General features: G+C 37.9%; 1 protein-coding gene across 1 annotated transcript in view; it reads left to right on the plus strand.

The window, feature by feature from the left end:
- The first annotated feature begins 2,694 nt into the window (after positions 1–2,694).
- The window catches only part of ACVRL1 (activin A receptor like type 1), a 256,334-nt gene continuing 238,281 nt past the window's right edge, over positions 2,695–20,747 (plus strand). The window contains exon 1 of the mRNA XM_053708027.1: positions 2,695–2,975. The gene's annotated coding sequence lies outside the window, so the exon portion shown is untranslated. The remainder of the gene's footprint in view (positions 2,976–20,747) is intronic.

A 20,747-nucleotide genomic window follows, 5' to 3' on the forward strand; every position in this document is an offset into this window, starting at 1 on the left:
GCTCCGGCATGGCCTCACAGGTTTTGGTATGCGGATCTTGTCCGGATGGCCTCTTGCCAACCGTGGACTCTTCCGTTAAGACCAGACCTTCTGTCACAAGGTCCTTTTTTCCATCAGGATCTGAAATCCTTAAATTTAAAGGTATGGAGATTGAACGCTTGATTCTTGGTCAAAGAGGTTTCTCTGACTGTGATTAATACTATGTTACAGGCTCGTAAATCTGTATCTCGAGAGATATATTATAGAGTCTGGAAGACTTATATTTCTTGGTGTCTTTCTCATCATTTTTCCTGGCATTCTTTTAGAATACCGAGAATTTTACAGTTTCTTCAGGATGGTTTAGATAAGGGTTTGTCCGCAAGTTCTTTGAAAGGACAAATCTCTGCTCTTTCTGTTCTTTTTCACAGAAAAATTGCTATTCTTCCTGATATTCATTGTTTTGTACAAGCTTTGGTTCGTATAAAACCTGTCATTAAGTCAATTTCTCCTCCTTGGAGTTTGAATTTGGTTCTGGGAGCTCTTCAAGCTCCTCCGTTTGAACCTATGCATTCATTGGACATTAAATTACTTTCTTGGAAAGTTTTGTTCCTTTTGGCCATCTCTTCTGCCAGAAGAGTTTCTGAATTATCTGCTCTTTCTTGTGAGTCTCCTTTTCCGATTTTTCATCAGGATAAGGCGGTGTTGCGAACTTCTTTTGAATTTTTACCTAAAGTTGTGAATTCCAACAACATTAGTAGAGAAATTGTGGTTCCTTCATTATGTCCTAATCCTAAGAATTCTAAGGAGAAATCGTTGCATTCTTTGGATGTTGTTAGAGCTTTGAAATATTATGTTGAAGCTACGAAATCTTTTCGTAAGACTTCTAGTCTATTTGTTATCTTTTCCGGTTCTAGAAAAGGCCAGAAAGCTTCTGCCATTTCTTTGGCATCTTGGTTGAAATCTTTAATTCATCTTGCCTATGTTGAGTCGGGTAAAACTCCGCCTCAGAGAATTACAGCTCATTCTACTAGGTCAGTTTCTACTTCCTGGGCGTTTAGGAATGAAGCTTCGGTTGACCAGATCTGCAAAGCAGCAACTTGGTCCTCTTTGCATACTTTTACTAAATTCTACCATTTTGATGTATTTTATTCTTCTGAAGCAGTTTTTGGTAGAAAAGTACTTCAGGCAGTTTCAGTTTGAATCTTCTGCTTATGTTTTTCGTTAAACTTTATTTTGGGTGTGGATTATTTTCAGCAGGAATTGGCTGTCTTTATTTTATCCCTCCCTCTCTAGTGACTCTTGTGTGGAAAGATCCACATCTTGGGTAGTCATTATCCCATACGTCACTAGCTCATGGACTCTTGCTAATTACATGAAAGAAAACATAATTTATGTAAGAACTTACCTGATAAATTCATTTCTTTCATATTAGCAAGAGTCCATGAGGCCCGCCCTTTTTTGTGGTGGTTATGATTTTGTATAAAGCACAATTATTCCAATTCCTTATTTTATATGCTTTCGCACTTTTTTATCACCCCACTTCTTGGCTATTCGTTAAACTGATTTGTGGGTGTGGTGAGGGGTGTATTTATAGGCATTTTGAGGTTTGGGAAACTTTGCCCCTCCTGGTAGGAATGTATATCCCATACGTCACTAGCTCATGGACTCTTGCTAATATGAAAGAAATGAATTTATCAGGTAAGTTCTTACATAAATTATGTTTTTTTACCCCCCCCCCCCCCCCCCACCTGGATATCCATTAGCTTTGTGAAATTGCTGCCCTAGATCATAGGGAAATGTACATCTTACAAGAACACTCTTTTATTTATATAAAATGAGGCAATGATATTTATTTACTTTGCTAATATACAGCATATTATGTTTTTTTCTATTTTTGTATCTATTACAATGGCAATTGCAAATGTTATAAGAGTAATGACCTCTGATATAGAATGACATTATGATATTTTATTACTTTGTTAATCTACAACAGATTATGTCTATTTTTTGTTGTATCTATAGTAATGATAACGCTGTGTTTTTATTTGCCGTATGCTTTGGATACTTTTTCCTTTCTTTATTTTGAATTGATGACCTCAATAAAAATGTAGAATGTTAGAAAGAAAGAAGAAAAAAAAGAATACCAAGAGAACAAACAAATTTGATGATAAAAGTAAATTGGAAAGTTGTTTAAAATTGGATGCCCTATCTGAATCATGAAAGTTTAATTTTGACTAGACTGTCCCTTTATTATAATAGTGTTGGTTATGCAAAACTGGGGAATGGGTAATAAAGGGATTATCTATGTTATTAAACAATACAAATTTTCAAGTATTCTGTACCTTTAAGTATCTCCCTTATGTATCATGATCGAACTGTTAAAAAAAATGTGGACATTTTTTACATTTTACATTTTCATTTCATCCATCAAACTTACATGATGGCCTCTTACAAAAACCTAGCAATTGATAAGGAATTGTTTGATGCTCTTTATCTTTGCCTCTTGTTTCAGCGCCTTGTAAAGCAGATAGCTACAGTACCGCTGAGTTATTTTTGTAAAGAAGCATGGACTTGAAAAGACAATTATGGAGGTAAGTGGCAGCTCCAAGACCTCTTTGTCACTTTTCATTTATCCATTTAGTTTGAGCTTTCACATCGGTGGCTGGATTATGAAAAGGGAACTGTGTCATGTGTTGCATCCTGTATTTAAGAGAAAAAAAAGACCAACAGGAAGTGCTGGGATTGGTAGCCAGAAAAAAAAGGCTGTTTTTAGAGAGAGGAAACTAAAGACATTAAAAAGCCACGACGAGACCGTGAACAGTTCTGTTATAATCAAAACCATGAACAAAGAGCAAAAGAAACTTCTAAATGAAAGAATCGACTGATGTGAAAAGACCACAGGAGAGACATTAAGAGGAAAAACTGAATATGTGAAAGGACCAATTTAATGAATTCCATCCCAGCAGCAACTACGTCTCACCTGAAGTCTTGTACAGGTACTGTGTAACATTCTCTTAGTAACTGCTTAATAGCTGAGAGTGACTGTATCCTAAAATAAGATTTGAACTAGGAGTAGGTTAGTATTGGTTACCCTGTACTGATTGCTCACTCACTGGTGATTACAAGGGCTTGATAATATGCTGCCAAACAGCTATCTGAATCGGCTGCATCTGGACATATATTTACAGCTGCTAAGGCAGGGATAACATGAAAACAAGACAGGAGATGTGTCTCAATAGTGCTATGTGGTTTTAAGTACTATTTTGTGAGTGATCATGTGGTTCCTAATTCTTTTTAAAAGCCACAGTAATCTGATGAGAGTTGATAAAACTTGTAAGCTGATAATATTTTGTTCTTGCATTCTGCGCCCTCTACATGTACAGCTGTTAAACAGTAATGTATTTACAAATCACCAGTTATGAAGTGCTATAAATATGAAAGAAAGGAACCTGTACAACTAAGAGATGCTGTAAGGAAAGATACAGGACGAGAACAAGAAAACCGGGCTATGCTTATGTGTTATGTAAGAGATGGACAGATAAATGGTATAGCTGTGCCTCAGTCTTTATTTTACTTTGTCACATATCTGTTTTTAATGCTATTGGCAACCATTTTATTCCAGTAATATTTAACATTTCATAATCGTTTATTTATTTCTATTATCGTAATGATAGATGAAGGAAGCTAAAGGAGTTTCCACAAAAAGGAGGTTACCAATCAAGGGGTCACAATCTTAAACAGATATAAATCCCACATTTTTTCTTTCATGTCATTTTACACAACTTTACAATATACTTCTATTATCTAATTTGCTTTGTTCTCTTGGTATCCTTTGTTTGAAAGCATAGCAGGTAGACTCAGGAGCTGGGAGCTAGCTGCTGATTGGAGCTAAACATATATGCCTCCTGTCATTGGTTTACCAATGGTTTCAGCTAGCTCCAAGTAGTGCATTGTTGCTCCTTCAATAAAGGATATCATGAGAATGAAGCAACATTGATAATAGAAACAAATTGGTAAATTGTTAAAAATTGTATTCTCTATATAAACTATAAAAGAAACACTTTGGGTTTCTTATCCCTTTAAGTAAGAGGGTAGGTGGTTCAGGAAAAAGTTGAGGAAGCAGAGTTTTTTTTACAGAAAGGCTGGTTAAGTCATGGAATAAACTTCCAATAGAGGTGGTAAACACAAGGACTGTAAAATAATAAAAAAAAAAGCCTGGGACACGAATAAGGCTATTCTAAGAGAGAGGTTTACACTGCACAAGAATTATGGGTTGTTTGGTTCTTATCTACCGTTAAATTCTATGTTTCTATTTCTGAAGTAATTGGCACACGGGTTGTGCTATATTTTGCACACAAAAAAAAGATTTACATAATTTCCATGCTGAATTTTAATTATTAGAATTGCTGTCCTCTGGGATCATTGCTTCTAGATCAAATTCTGTTTTACCATAATAATCGCTAATCAAAGTAACACAAAACAGGGATTTATTTTTGTATTAGTGTGTCTGGGCACCATAGTGTGTTACTACTACTGATTTGGGGTATCACTGAGATCATTGCTAAGTCTGTGCTAACAAGTCTGTGATTTTGTTTTCTTTTGTTAATATTGTTATATTTTATTTGTAAGGCACTGCTAAATTCTGTAGCACTGGGTATGGGCACACAATGACACTGATTAAAATAAGTTAAGAAATGCAGATCTATATCCCAAATTTGACTAAACTGATATTTCTGTTTTTTATGTAAATTATTTTTTACTTGGTTAATATGATATCTGTCTTTATTTTACTACCAGTTATTTATTATTAAGGCAGAAAACATATTACAATAGTTTTGTTATCAAGGATGGAAAAACCCAAATGTTTTCTTTCATGATTCAGACAGATCGTGCAATTTTAAGCAACTTTCTAATTTACTCCTATTATCAATCTTTCTTCGTTCTCTTGCTATCTTTATTTAAAAAGCAGGAATTTAAATCTTAGGAGCCAGCCCATTTTAGGTTCAGCACCCTGGATAGTGCTTGCTTATTGGTAGAGATATTTAGCAAACCAATAAGCAAGCCTAACCCAGGTTCTGAACCAAAAATGGTCCATCTATTAAGCTTTACATTCCTGATTTTTAAATAAAGACAGCAAGAGAACAAAGAAAAACTGATAATAGGAGTAAATTAGAAAGTTGATTAAAATAGCATTCTCTATCTGAATCCTTAAAGTAAAAAAAAATGGGTTTAGTGTCCCTTTAACTTCTTATTTGTCTGCTGCAGTTTCTTATTTGCCAAGGACTCAGGACCTAAACCAACTAGGCCTCTCCCTGAGGGAGCAGTATTAAAGGGACAGTCTACACCAGAATTTTTATTGTTTAAAAAGAATGATAATCCCTTTATTGTCGTTTCCCTAGATTTAAATAAGCAACACAGTTATATTAAGTTATATTAATACACTTTTTACCTCTGTGATGATCTTGCATCTAAGCCTCTGCAAACTGCCCCGTTATTTCAGTTCTTTTGACAGACTTGCATTTTAGCCAATCAGTGCTGACTCCTAGATAACTCTACATGAACTAACATCCTGTAGTGGTGTAAAACTGTCAATGCTTTTAGATAATAGGCAGCCTTTAAGGGCTAAGACATTTGCAAATGAGCCTCCTATGTTTAGCTTTCTGCTAAGAATACCAAGTGAACAACGCAAAATTGGTGATAAAAGTAAATTGGAAAGTTGTTTAAAATGGCACGCCCTATCGAAATCATAAATATTTATTTTGGACTAGACTGTCCCTTTAAGCAGGAAAATGTTGAGTGGTACCTCTATGGCATGATGCCTTCCAACATACTCTCCAATGATTTATTTATACATTTTATCATCAATCCCTGTCTGTCTAGCAGTGGTAAATGACCGCTGGCCTCCGCCTGTGAGAAATATCTGAGGCAAATATGAGGTAAAATTGTTGGGGTTCAGGGGGAGGCATATTTTATCTAAGGCAACCCACAAACTAATTACACCATTTCCGGAGCTAGTGGCTTTGTGGTACATTTTCTATCCTGTCTATTATTTTTCTACAGATATAGGTAAATTTGTCATTTTACAATGATTATGCTTATCAGCATCCTGATTAGATAAAGAAACTGAGTATTGGGGAAAATGGCTACATATAAGCAAATTATATTAAAAAGGTAATAAAGTATAACACACAAACAGTTTTTCTAAAGACCACATAAAATCATCATATAACATTTTGTCTGCATTGTTTCATGCTACAAATATTCAGAAAGAAAACTGCAATCAGTAAACAGATACATTCAGCTTCTCAAGGGACTGGCTGTAAAAAAACAAAAAACAACTAATAGTTCTGACAGGCTGAAGTATTGTACAGATAACAACAGTCTACAGTACAGTGCTGAAACACTAATGTGTAGTGGCAAGTACATGTGGTTCCTGTCTTTCATTTTTACCCTGACAGCAATCTCTAAGCTACCATAATAGTGCAGTGGATATGTTACCCTGGTCACAATGTTGCCAGCTGGTGGCAAAATATTAGTATGAGTAAGATCTCTGCCTTTAAGGCGGTGGTAGCAATTTCATGACCAGGAAAAAAGATTCAGATACATTGATGTGTTCAATATATTCTTTGCTGTGAAAATAACTGTGTTTACATTTAATGTGACACATCATGTAAAACAAAACTGCAAAGGAATTCCCATGCTTCTTGTCTAAGTAATCTTTAGTTAGATTATCTAGACACATACATTTTAGACTATTCCAAATGCTATAAATATGGAAAGTAATTTAGAATTCTACCAAAAAAGTAACTTCCTAACTTAAAGTCCTAGTACTTAGGGTTTCATTAAAAATGATTCCGCCTATATTTTATAATGTTGCTTTGTTTTCTCTGTTAAAATGTAATGTTTGTATTTTTTTTTAACAGAGACGCTAACCCTTCCACCAATCCACCTGAACCTACATATCCAAACAATCCCTCATATGTGCACAAACCCAAGCAGTAGTAGACAGTGATGTCTTGTGATGTCCCCAGAATTCAGAGACAACTCTTGTCTATGCACTGCCTTGCAACACCCCTTAAGTAGATAAGATCCCTACATATCAAGATATAAGCTCTCAAGCCAAAATTTCCCTTTCTAAAATACGTTGAGGGACCTCAAAAATATTGATGAGACTTCTTATATAATCCTACCAGAGCAAGGAACTTTATATCATCATACTCTGGGCAAGATTACATATGCGGCGTCGCACGCAAAAGCCGGCAATGCCGGCTTTTAGTCTGATTTTGCTATCACATATATGGTGCCGCATATAAATGCGGCACGTATATTTCACCTGTCGCCCGCTAATTTTACTCCTATAAGCTAACATAGAACCGTGCCGAAAATCGGTATCACATATTAAGCGCAAAGACTTACGCAACGAAAATGGAGAAATTTTACTCCATTTTCACCTTGCCACACATAGACAGGCGCAGCAAGCCTTGCGCTGAAAATTTAAGCAGCGTAACCACCTGAAGATAATAACTTAACCCCTAACGCATGTGCAATATCTATCTACCTGTCAACCGCCAACCCCCACCACAATAACTAATAAAACTATTAACCCCTAATCCACCATTCACCCACATTGCAATCTACCTAATATATGTATTAACCCCTAATCCGCCATTCACCCACAACGCAAAAAATAAAAAAGTCTACAATCACAGAAAAAAATAAACACAATTATAAAAAATAAAAAAAATAAACCTACTCCTTATGAAAATAAAAAGTCCCCCAAAATAAAAACACCCCCTAATCTAAACTAATCTACCAATTGCCCCTAAAAGGGACTTTTGTAGGGCATTGCCCTAAGTTAAACAGCTCTTTTACCTCTAAAAAAATACTAAGTCCCCCCTAACAGTAAAACCCCCACCCACCAAACCCCCCAAAATAAACTAAACCTAACACTAAAAAAACTACTAAACTACTAAAAATACCCTAAAGGGGCATTTGTATGGACATTCAGCTCTTTTACTGCCCTTAAAATGGCATTCAGCTCTTTTACAAGTGCACATTAAATCCCTAATCTAAAAAAAATAAATAAAGAGCCTAACCCCAAAATAGGTACTCATGGTTCCGGAAGTCCGGCTGTGAAGTCTTGTTCCAGGCAGTGAAGTCTTCTTCCAAGCGGCCAACATCTTCCAAGCGAGGACCTCTTCTTTCTTCATTCAGGACTAAGCCGGCACGGAGCGGAGATGACCGCGGAACTGATGACCGCCGACCGTGGAGCGATGGAGCGCGGAGAATCCTTTCCGTACTATAGCCAGTGTACACCGACTATAGTATGAAAGGTACTCGTTTAAATACGGCGTACCTTGCATTCCTACAGGCTGAAATAATTCAAATCAAACAAAAGGATGAGAGCTACTCAAATCCTATTGACTGATTTGAAACAATAGGATTTGAGCTACTGAAATCCTATTGGCTAATTCAAATCAGCCAATAGGATTTGAGTAGCTCTCATCCTATATGCTGATTTGAATTTTTTACAGCCAATAGGAATGCAAGGTACGCCATATTAAAACGTGTACCTTGCATTCAATAGTCAGCGTACGGTGGTGATCGTACAAAGAGAATCCTCCATGCTCCGCGGTCACTGGTCTTCAGTTCTGCGGTCATCTCCGCTTTTTCGCCGGCTTGGTCCTGGATGAAGAAAGAAGAGCTCCTCGCTTGGAAGAAGATGTAGGCCGCTTGGAAGAAGACTTCATTGCCTGGAACAAGACTTCACCGCCGTACTTCCGGAACCGTTAATACCTATTTTGGGGTTAAGCTTTTTTATTTTATTTTTTTAGATTAGGGATTTAATGGGTACTTGTAAAAGAGCTGAATGCCATTTTAAGGGCAATGCCCATATTAATGCCCCTTTAGGGGCAATGGTAGTTTAGTTTTTTTTTAGTGTTAGGTTTATTTTATTTTGGGGGGTTTGATGGGTGGTGGGGTTTTACTGTTAGGGGGGACTTAGTATTTTTGAAATGTAAAAGAGCTGTTTAACTAAGGGAAATGCCCTACGAAAGGCCTTTTTAAGGGCTATTGGTAGTTTAGATTAGATTAGGGGGTGTTTTTATTTTGGGAGCATTTTAAGGGCAGTAAAAGAGCTGAATGTCCATACAAATGCCCCTTTAGGGTATTTTTAGTAGTTTAGTAGTTTTTTTTAGTGTCACTGCCGGACTTCAGGAACTGTGAGTACCTATTTGTGGTTTAAACTTAGTTATTTTTGTTGTTTTTTTGGGGGGGTGTTGGTTTTTTTTAAGATTAGGGATTTAATGGGCAATTGTAAAAGTGCTGAATGTCTTTTTAAGGGCTTTAAAAGAGCTGAATGCCCTTTTAAGGGCAATGCCTATACAAATGCCCCTTTAGGGGCAATGGGTAGTTTAGGTGTTTTTTTTTTAGTGTTAGGTTTATTTTATTTTGGGGGGTTTGGTGGGTGGTGGGGTTTTACTGTTAGTGGGGACTTAGTATTTTTTAAATGTAAAAGAGCTGTTTAACTTAGGGAAATGCCCTACAAAAGGCCTTTTTAAGGGCTATTGGTAGTTTAGATTAGATTATGGTGTGTGTTTATTTGGGGGGGGCTTTTATATTTTCATAGAGATTAGGTTTAATTTTTTTATTTTTGATAATTTAGTTTATTATTTTCTGTAATGTTAGAATTTTTTATTTTTTGTAATTCTAGATTAATTTAAATTTATTTTTTTATTTTTAAAGTAATGTTAGGTTTTTAATTTTATTTGTAATTTAGTATTTTTTAATTTTAGATAATTGGCGTTAATTTAGGGGGTGTTAGGTAAGGGGGCTTAGTAATTTAATTAGTTATTTGCGTTGTGGGGGGTTGAGGGTTTAGGAGTTAATAGATTTATTATGTTAATTGCGTTGTGGGGGGTTGGCGGTTTAGGGGTTAATAGATTTATTAGGTTTATTGCGTTGTGGAGGTTTGGCGGATTTGGGGTTACTATGTTTATAAAATACTTTGCGATGTGGGGTTGGCATATAGTTTAATTAGTTAGATTACGATGTGGAGGGTTGGGGGATTAGGGGTTAATACATTTATTATTAATTCCAATATGGGGGTGATAGGGGATATAGGGGTTTTACGTGTTGGCTTTATTTTTGGGAGGCGGGTTAGACTTTTACGGGAGATTTTTTTTTTTTCTTAGGTGCCGGCAGTTTCTAATGTGCCGTAAATAACTGGCGTCTCCAGAAATTTGTATTTACGCAAATTTCTGGACATTGCTAGTTTATCAGACTAACGGCAGTTTATTGGATTCCCCGATGTGCGAGGTGAAATTACGGGCGACACAGGTTTCAGCAGTTGCGCTGAAGCCTGCGCCACATAAGTAATTTCACCCTCTTTGTTTAACTCCTACAAAGTTAAACTTTGACTCCTACAAGGTAAATTTCTGCTCCCGAGAAGCATACATGCATATCCGCCAATCACTAGCTGTGACATTTGTTTAAACATAAAATTCTTTAATGAAATATAACATTTTAAATTATTTTGTAAATTGTTTGTTATATTTTTTAGCAGTACCAATAATACAAGAAAAATAACTAAGATGACTTTCACCAACATTCGGGACACAATGCAGACCTTATGTTTATTAAACCCCCCAATCCCAGATTTCTCTATCTTTTATCTGCTTCAAATGGGGCTTATTTCATCTGCTATTTTATCTGTATTTTTATGTTCTGTGTATATGCTGGTTTACATCAAAAATATATAAATAATATTTTTTTGTTTAATATTTTTATATTGTTTACCAATCCAGCAAATTAAAAAAACAACTGTTTAAAAGTAGTGACGTGGTAGGATAATGCTTTATTTATTTTTTTAATACTTTTAATAAAACATGAAACACTAAACTTTTCTTTCATGATTCAGATAGAACATACAATTTTAAACAACTTTGCAATTTACTTCTATTATCGAATTAGACAATAGAAGTGAAATGGAAATATGTTTAAAACTTCATACTTCTATAAACAAAATTGCAAAATCCTAGTTCACAGACCAGCTTTAATAAGGTTTATTATCTTCATAATTTGAAATCCTGAAGATAAGAGTTCCAGACATTGCCTAAAAGATTTTTTTTATGAGTGGGTGGAGAGATCTTGAGTTCAGAAAAGAATTCTAGTTTACTATGAGATCCCAAATAGACGGGAGATTTTTATACAATAACATTTCTGCGTTTTGTTAAATTAGAACTGTCCCATATTGAATTCATTAGACTTGATGATCTGTGTGGGAGCATTTAGCAGTCATACGTTACCTATCAAGAAAAATGATTTTCTCTAATGGTTTTAAAATATGTACATATTAATATTTACAAAATGTTATAAACATTAACAATATCAAAGAGAAATGTATAAATTCATTACCCAACGAAGATATTTGAACTTCTAATACACTGTTTATTTAGATAAAAAAAAAATTATAAAACGAGAACAAATCAAACATACATAAAATCCAGGCAAAAGTACATTTGTTATCTCACATTGAAACCAGAGGCGTAACTAGAAACCACAGGGCCCAGGTGCAAGAATCTAAGAAGGGCCACCCCCAAAAAGTGAATTTGATATATATCTTTTTTTTATATATATATATATATATATAATTAAAACACAGAAATAAAATGTGAATCAGATTACATGTATGCAAAAGGAGGTACCCTGTGCCCACAGTCTGTGAGATGGTCTGACCTCCTATCACTGTATATAGTGACACTGTTTAACCCACCAGTAGTGTATATGGTAAGTCAGTGACACAGTCTGTAATCTGCCGGTGAGATGGCTGGCCTGACCCTACCCACCCCAGTACTTACTATACAGTGACCACAGTAGTCTGTGACATGGTCCAGCCCCCCCGTACTGTATATAGTGGTACTGTATAGACTGACACTGTTTACCCCCCGCTCCCCCATGCTGTAGTAACAAGGTCTGTAATTTGCTGGTTCCACAAACATATACACACACACACATACATGCATAAATACACACACAGTCACATACATACACACACACATACATACATACACACACACACATACAAACACCAATGGGTAAAACAGAAAGACTAACCCCTGTAGTCAGAGACACTAGTGAAGCATCATGTCACACTCACATGATATCAGTGCAGGCATTGTAAAAAAAAATTATTATTTTTTTTAAGCTGGGCCCCCACCCTTGGGGGCCCAGTCGCAATTGCAACCTCTGCACCCCCTGTAGTTTTGCCGCTGATAGAAACATAAACGTATTTCTTTCTATTTGATATAAGAAATCTACTTATTATAAGCTTTGTAAGAAGTGATATAAGAATGGAATGGGTATTCCTCTCACCATGGGAACAAGATGGATTCCCACAAAGAAATATAGTTTATTATGAACTGCAAAATCCAGTAGACCTCCTGTCCGGTGCATAAGTATTCAATGAATTGTGTTTTACGGCCCGATGATCTAAAGGTCTCTGGGCTGGTGAGATTCTATAAGAATGCTCGCCAGTACTTCTATGTCCCTGGTGGAATGATCTAAAGTCACCTTTTACCCTGAAATCAGGGTGTCTTGCTAAGGGGCGTATTCTGCATTTTCATATGGAGAGGAGATACATACATTACAAAAATGCGCAATAAAATTAATGTTTTAAAAATCTTGCAAAACAAATAATTGAACCATTCACACAAAAATACGTAGGTAAAAATTGTATTGTTACGGTGCATTAAAAAATTGTATTTTATCAAAAACTTGTATGTAAATTACACAGGAATAAATCATTTTAAATATGCACAGTGCAAATCATAATTTAAGTACACTGGGTGTGCAAAACACACACAGAAATTTGTATTTATAAGTACAAAATACAAAGCGTAATTGTTGTCTTTTTCGTATAATTGGCTGAACATGGGCATTCCATGGGCGTATATGAATTTGTCTCTCTAAGCCCAGCCTAATTCTGTAAAGATTTACGCACACTTCAGATCTCACCGTTTTTTCTCGTAAACAGGTGGCGAGCTTTTCTCAAAACTCTAGAAAATCATAACTCTAATAGAAAAACACATGCATACGAAAATATAGGTGATTGTAAAGATGCTGTACACAGAAAGCAGCGTAATGTGATTTATATTGGCTGCAAGATTTACTTTTCTCCAACATAGGTGTGTCCGGTCCACGGCGTCATCCTTACTTGTGGGATATTCTCTTCCCCAACAGGAAATGGCAAAGAGCCCAGCAAAGCTGGTCACATGATCCCTCCTAGGCTCCGCCTTCCCCAGTCATTCTCTTTGCCGTTGTACAGGCAACATCTCCACGGAGATGGCTTAGAGTTTTTTGGTGTTTAAATGTAGTTTTTATTCTTCAATCAAGAGTTTGTTATTTTAAAATAGTGCTGGTATGTACTATTTACTCTGAAACAGGAAAGAGATGAAGATTTCTGTTTGTAAGAGGAAAATGATTTTAGCAACCGTTACTAAAATCGATGGCTGTTTCCACACAGGACTGTTGAGAGGAATTAACTTCAGTTGGGGGAAACAGTGAGCAGACTTTTGCTGCTTGAGGTATGACACATTTCTAACAAGACTCGGTAATGCTGGAAGCTGTCATTTTCCCTATGGGAACCGGTAAGCCATTTTCTTAAGTTTAAGTAAAAGAATAAAGGGCTTCATTAGGGCTTAAAAAACTGGTAGACATTTTTCTGGGCTAAAACGATTACTTTACTAAGTATATTTGACAGATTATTACTTTTAATAGTTGTTAAATCTTGGGGATTGTTTTAATAAAAACGGCAGGCACTGTATTGGACACCTTTTTCACTGGGGGCCTTTTCTAGTCATAGACAGAGCCTCATTTTCGCGCCTCTAATGCGCAGTTGTTTTTGGAAAGCATGGCATGCAGATGCATGTGTGAGGAGCTAAGAACCACTGAAAAAGCTTATAGAAGGCATCATTTGGTATCGTATTCCCCTCTGGGCTTGGTTGGGTCTCAGCAAAGCAGATACCTGGGACTGTATAGGGGTTAAATGTAAAAACGGCTCCGGTTCCGTTATTTTATGGGTTAAAGCTTTCAAATTTGGTGTGCAATACTTTTAAGGCTTTAAGTTACTGTGGTGAAATTTTGGTGAAATTTGAACAATTCCTTCATACTTTTTCACATATTCAGTAATAAAGTGTGTTCAGTTTGAAATTTAAAGGGACAGTAACGGTTTTATTGTAAAACGTTTTTTGTGCTTTGTTGACAAGTTTAAGCCTGTTTAACATGTCTGAACCATCAGATAACGATGTTCTATATGTATGAAAGCCAATGTGTCTCCCCATTTAAATATATGTGATATATTTGTGTCATAATGTCCAAACAAAGTAGGGATAATAATGCCATAGATATGATATTGCCCAAGATGATTCCTCTAATGAGGGGAGTAAGCATGGTACTGCATCATCCCCTTCTGTGTCTACACCAGTTTTGCCCACACAAGAGGCCCCTAGTACATCTAGTGCGCCAATACTTATTACCATACAACAATTAATGGCTGTAATGGATAATTCTATTGCATGCATTTTTTCCAAAATGCCTACTTATCAGAGAAAGCGTGATTGCTCTGTTTTAAACACTGAAGAGCAAGAGGACGCTGATGATATCTGTTCTGACATACCCTCACACCTATCTGAAGGGGCCAGGAGGGAGGTTTTGTCTGAGGGAGAAATTTCAGATTCAGGGAAAATTTCTCAACAAGCAGAACCTGATATTGTAACTTTTAAATTTAAATTTCAACATCTCCACGCACTACTTAAGGAGGTATTATCTACTCTGGATGATTGTGACAATTTGGTCATTCCAGAGAAATTAGGTAAGATGGACAAGTTCCTAGAGGTTCCGGTGCCCCCCGATGTTTTTCCTATACCCAAGCGGGTGGCGGACATAGTAAATAAGGAGTGGGAAAGGCCCGGCATACCTTTTGTCCTCCCCCTATATTTAAGAAATTAGTTCCTATAGTCGACCCCAGAAAGGACTTATAGCATACAGTCCCCAAGGTCGAGGGGGCGGTTTCTACTCTAAACAAACGCACTTCTATTCCTATAGAAGATAGTTGTGCTTTCAAGATCCTATGGATTAAAGGTTAGAGGGTTTGCTTAAAAAGATGTTTGTTCAGCAAGGTTACCTTCTACAACCAATTTCATGCATTGTTCCTGTCACTACAGCTGCGTGTTTCTGGTTCGAAGAACTAGAAAAGTCGCTCAATAAAGAATCTTCGTACGAGGAGGTTTTGGACAGAGTTCAAGCTCTTAAATTGGCTAACTCTCTTTTTTATTTTAGATGCCGCTTTGCAATTAGCTAGATTAGCGGCGAATAATTCAGGGTTTGCTATTGTGGCGCGCAGAGCGCTTTTGCTTAACATCCCTTTCAAGGGTAAAACACTGTTTGGCCCTGACTTGAAAGAGATTATTTCAGACATCACTGGGGGAAAGGGCCACGCCCTTCCTCTGGATAGGTCTTTTAAGGCTAAAAAGAAGCCAAATTTTCGTCCCTTTCGCAGAAACGGACCAGCCTCAAATTCTACACCCTCTAAGCAAGAGGGTAATACTTCTCAAACCAAGCCAGCCTGGAGGCCGATGCAAGGCTGGAACAAGGGTAAGCAGGCCAAGTCACCTGCCACTGCTACCAAAACAGCATGAAGTGTTGGCCCCCGATCTGGGAAGGATCTGGTGGGGGGCAGACTTTCTCTCTTTGCTCAGGCTGGGGCAAGAGATGTTCAGGATCCTTGGGCGCTAGAAATAGTTTCTCAAGGTTATCTCCTGGAATTCAGGGAACTACCCCCAAGGGGAAGGTTCCACGGGTCTCAATTATCTTGGAACAGACATTCTTACACTGTGTAGAAGACCTGTTAAGCATGGGAGTGATTCATCCTGTTCCATTAGGAGAACAAGGGATGGGTTTTTACTCCAACCTGTTCATAATTCCCAAAAAAGAGGGAACATTCAGACCTATTTTAGATCTCAAGATTCTAAACAAGTTTCTAAGGGTTTCATCATTCAAAATGGAAACCATTCGGTGGACTTAAAGGATGCGTACCTACGTATTCCTATCCACAAGGAACATTTTCGGTTCCTGAGGTTCGCCTTTCTGGACAAGCATTACCTGTGGCACTTCCATTCGGATTAGCCACTGCTCCAAGGATTTTCACAAGGGTACTAGGGTCCCTTCTAGCGGTGCTAAGACCAAGGGGCATTGCAGTAGTACCTTACTTGGACGACATCCTGATTCAAGTGTCGTCTCTGTCAAAAGCAAGGGCTCATACGGACATTGTCCTAGCCTTTCTCAGATCTCACGGGTGGAAAGTGAACATAGAAAAAAGTTCTCTGTCCCCGTCAACAAGAGTTCCCTTCTTGGGAACAATAATAGTTTCCTTAGAAATGAAGGTTTTTCTGACAGAGGCCAGAAAATCAAAACTTCTAAGCTCTTGTCAGGTACTTCATTCTGTTCTTCTTCCTTCCATAGCGCAGTCCATGGAAGTAATAGGTTTGATGGTTGCGGCAATGGACATAGTTCCTTTTGCACGAATTCATCTAAGACCATTGCACCTGTGCATGCTCAGACAGTGGAATGGGGATTATACAGACTTGTCTCCGACGATACAAGTAGATCAAATAACCAGAGATTCACTCCGTTGGTGGCTGACCCTGGACAACCTGTCACAGGGAATGAGCTTCCGCAGACCAGAGTAGGTCATTGTCACGACCGACGCCAGTCTGGTGGGCTGGGGCGCGGTCTGGGAACCCCTGAAAACTCAGGGTCTATGGTTTCGGGAAGACTCTCTTCTCCCGATAAACATAATGGAACTGAGAGCGATATTCAATGCTCTCAAGGCTTGGCCTCGACTAGCAAAGGCCAAATTCATAAGGTTTCAATCAGACATCATGACGACTGTTACATATATCAACCATCAGGGGGTAACAAGGAGTTCCCTGGCGATGGAGGAGCATCCGGGGGAGTGGGAACTCCATCTGGAAATCTTTGCCCAAATAACTCAATTATGGGGCATTCCAGACATGGTTCTGATGGCCTCTCGTCAGAACTTCATGGTCCCTTGTTACGGGTCCAAATCCAGGGATCCCAAGGCGACTCTATTGGATACAATAGTAGCACCTTGGATCTTCAACCTAGCTTATGTATTCCCACCGTTTCCTCTCATTCCCAGGCTGGTAGCCAGGATCAATCTGGAGAGGGCTTCGGTGACCTTGATAGTTCCTGTGTGGCCACGCAGGACTTGGTATGCAGACCTGGTGAATGTGTCATCGGCTCCACCATGGAAGCTACCTTTGAGACAGGACCTTCTTATTCAGGGTCCATTCGAACATCCGAATCTGGTTTTCCTCCAACTGACTGCTTGGAGTTTGAACGCTTGATTTTATCAAAGCGTGGGTTTTCAGATTCTGTAATAGATACTCTTATTCAGGCTAGAAAGCCTGTAACTAGAAAAATTTACAATAATATATGGAAAAAATATATCTGTTGGTGTGAATCTAAAGGATTCCCATGGAACAAGATAAAAATTCCTAAGATTCTTTCCTTTCTACAAGAAGGTTTGGAGAAAGGATTTTCTGCGAGTTCTCTGAAGGGACAGATCTCTGCTTTATCTGTTTTACTTCACAAAAGGCTGGCAGCTGTGCCAGACGTTTAAGCGTTTGTTCAGGCTCTGGTTAGAATCAAGCCTGTTTACAGACCTTTGACTCTTCCCTGGAGTCTTACTCTAGTTCTTTCAGTTCTTCAAGGGGTTCCGTTTGAACCCTTACATTCCGTAGATATTAAGTTATTATCTTGGAAAGTTTTTGTTTTAGGTTGCAATTTCTTCCGCTAGAAGAGTTTCTGAGTTATCTGCTCTGCAGTGTTCTCCGCCCTATCTGGTCCATGCAGATAAGGTGGTTTTACGTACTGAGCCTGGTTTTCTTCCGAAGGTTGTTTCCAACAAAAATATTAACCAGGAGATAGTTGTACCTTCTTTGTGTCCGAATCCAGTTTCATAGAAGGAACGTTTGTTACACAATTTGGACGTTGTCCGTGCTCTAAAATTCTATTTAGATGCTACAAAGGATTTCAGACAAACATCTTCCTTGTTTGTTGTTTATTCTGGTAAAAGGAGAGGTCAAAAAGCAACTTCTACCTCTCTATCTTTTTGGCTTAAAAGCATCATCAGATTGGCTTATGAGACTGCCGGACGGCAGCCTCCTGAAAGAATCACACCTCATTCCACTAGGGCCGTGGCTTCCACATGGGCCTTTAAGAACGAGGCTTCTGTTGATCAGATATGTAAGGCAGCGACTTGGTCTTCACTGCACACTTTTACCAACTTTTACAAATTTGATACTTTTGCTTCTTCTGAGGCTATTTTTGGGAGAAAGGTTTTGCAAACCGTGGTGCTTTCCATCTAGGTGACCTGATTTGCTCCCTCCCATCATCCGTGTCCTAAAGCTTTGGTATTGGTTCCCACAAGTAAGGATGACGCCGTGGACCGGACACACCTATGTTGGAGAAAACAGAATTTATGTTTACCTGATAAATTACTTTCTCCAACGGTGTGTCCGGTCCACGGCCCGCCCTGGTTTTTTAATCAGGTCTGATGATTTATTTTCTTTAACTACAGTCACCACGGTATCATATGATTTCTCCTATGCAAATATTCCTCCTTTACGTCGGTCGAATGACTGGGGAAGGCGGAGCCTAGGAGGGATCATGTGACCAGCTTTGCTGGGCTCTTTGCCATTTCCTGTTGGGGAAGAGAATATCCCACAAGTAAGGATGACGCCGTGGACCGGACACACCGTTGGAGAAAGTAATTTATCAGGTAAACATAAATTCTGTTTTTAAAGTGCACACCTGCTCACTGCTAACTTCGGTCTACCGTCCCTTTCCAGCGAGTTCCATTAATTTCAGTAGGAGACATTTTGCAACTCGCAGGTACTGACCCTTTTTTATTTTTTCTAACAAGTTTTTTTGAGTGATAACAACAGAAATAATACAGTTCCAATAAATTCACATGCGTTTTTAGTCAAAGGAAGACGCTGACCCTTTTTTTTTTACGATAATTCCACCAGGGCAGCACCTGTGATGGTTGGCGTAAAAATTCAAGTCTGATCTGGCGAGGTTTAAATAATAGGTTCCTTAGTAAAAACTTAAGCTAAATGGTAGCCTATTTTTCTGCAGGGAAGGACAGTAAGTGGCTATAAACAGCTAGATTTAAAAGTAAATATATCATGTGAACTATTAAAACTCCAACAATCAAGCTTTAGTACAATAGTAGCACTGTAAGATTAAAGGGACATTAAAGTCAGAATTAAACTTTAAAGATTCAGATAGAGAAAACAAGAGACTTTTCAATATACACATTTATTATCAAACTTAATTAGCTCTCTTGGTATTCTTCATTAAAGCATACCTATATAGTATCAGTAGCTGCAATGCACTACTGGGAGCTAGCTGAACACGTCACGTGAGCAAATGGCAAGAGGTGTATATGTGTAGCTCCAAATCTGCAGCTAGTAGTGCATTGCTGCTCCTGAGCCTACCTAAGTATACTTTTCAACAAAATATATGAAGACGACGAAGATAATTAGATAGTAGTAATTTAGAAAGATGTTTAATATTGCATGCTCTGTCAGAATCTGGAAAAATAATAATGTCCCACCATTTTGTTCTGTACTGATTAAACCCACCTAGCGTAATATAGCAATTTGGGAACTACGAAGCGAAGTGTCCCTTTCCAGTGAGCTCTATTGATTTCAATAGGAGACATCTCGCCACCTACAGGGACTTTTTTTTTACAATAATTCCACCAGGTCAGCCCCTGTGAGGGTCGGCCTGAAAAACCAAGTCTGATTCTGGCGAGGTTTAGATAATTGGCCCCTTAGGACAGGAAACGGCTATAAACAGCTGGATTCTAAGTAAATATACCATATGAACCATTAAAAGTCCAACAATCAAGCTTTACAATAGTAGCACTTTGAGATTGTAGGGACATTAAAGTTAGGATTTAGACAATTTTAAGAGACTTTTCAATCTACACATATTTAAACTGAATTTGCTTTCTTGGTATTCTTCTTGAAAGCATACTTAGATAGGATCAGGAGCTGCAGTGTACTACTGAGGGCTAGCTGCTGATTGGTGACTTTCCAATTTACTAATATTATCAAATTTGCTTCATATTCTTAGCATCCTTTGTTAAAGTAACAGCTATACACTACTGGGAGCTAGCTGAACACATCACATAGACCTATGGCAAGAGGTTTTTATGTGTAGCTCCCAATCCGCAGCTAGCTCCCAGTAGTGCATTGCTGCTCCTGAGGCTACGTAAGTATCCTTTTCAATAAAATATATGAAGACGACGTAGCAAATTGGATACAAAGAAGTCAATTAGAAATATGTTTAAAATTGCATGCTTTGTCTGAATCCTGAAAAAATATTTTTGACTTTACTATCCCTTTAAGGAAAACTTTCACTAACCATGTTCTGTACTGATGAAACTCACCTAGAGAAAAATAGCAATTTGGGAACATTTCGAGGGCTTTATGGAATTTACAACACTGTTGTTGTAATTCTTTTCACAATCTTGAAAACAACGGCTAAACAAGCTAGAAGCTTTCTTCCCCATGCAAAGAATAAAGTCAGTTCAAAGTGCGTGACTGGAGTTCTTCATCACTGCCAACATCTAAACAATCTTGATTCCTGAACTAGCTTCCCCAGAGACAGCCGGG

The sequence above is a fragment of the Bombina bombina genome, chromosome 3 (genome assembly GCF_027579735.1).
Source record: "Bombina bombina isolate aBomBom1 chromosome 3, aBomBom1.pri, whole genome shotgun sequence".
NCBI lineage: Eukaryota > Metazoa > Chordata > Amphibia > Anura > Bombinatoridae > Bombina > Bombina bombina.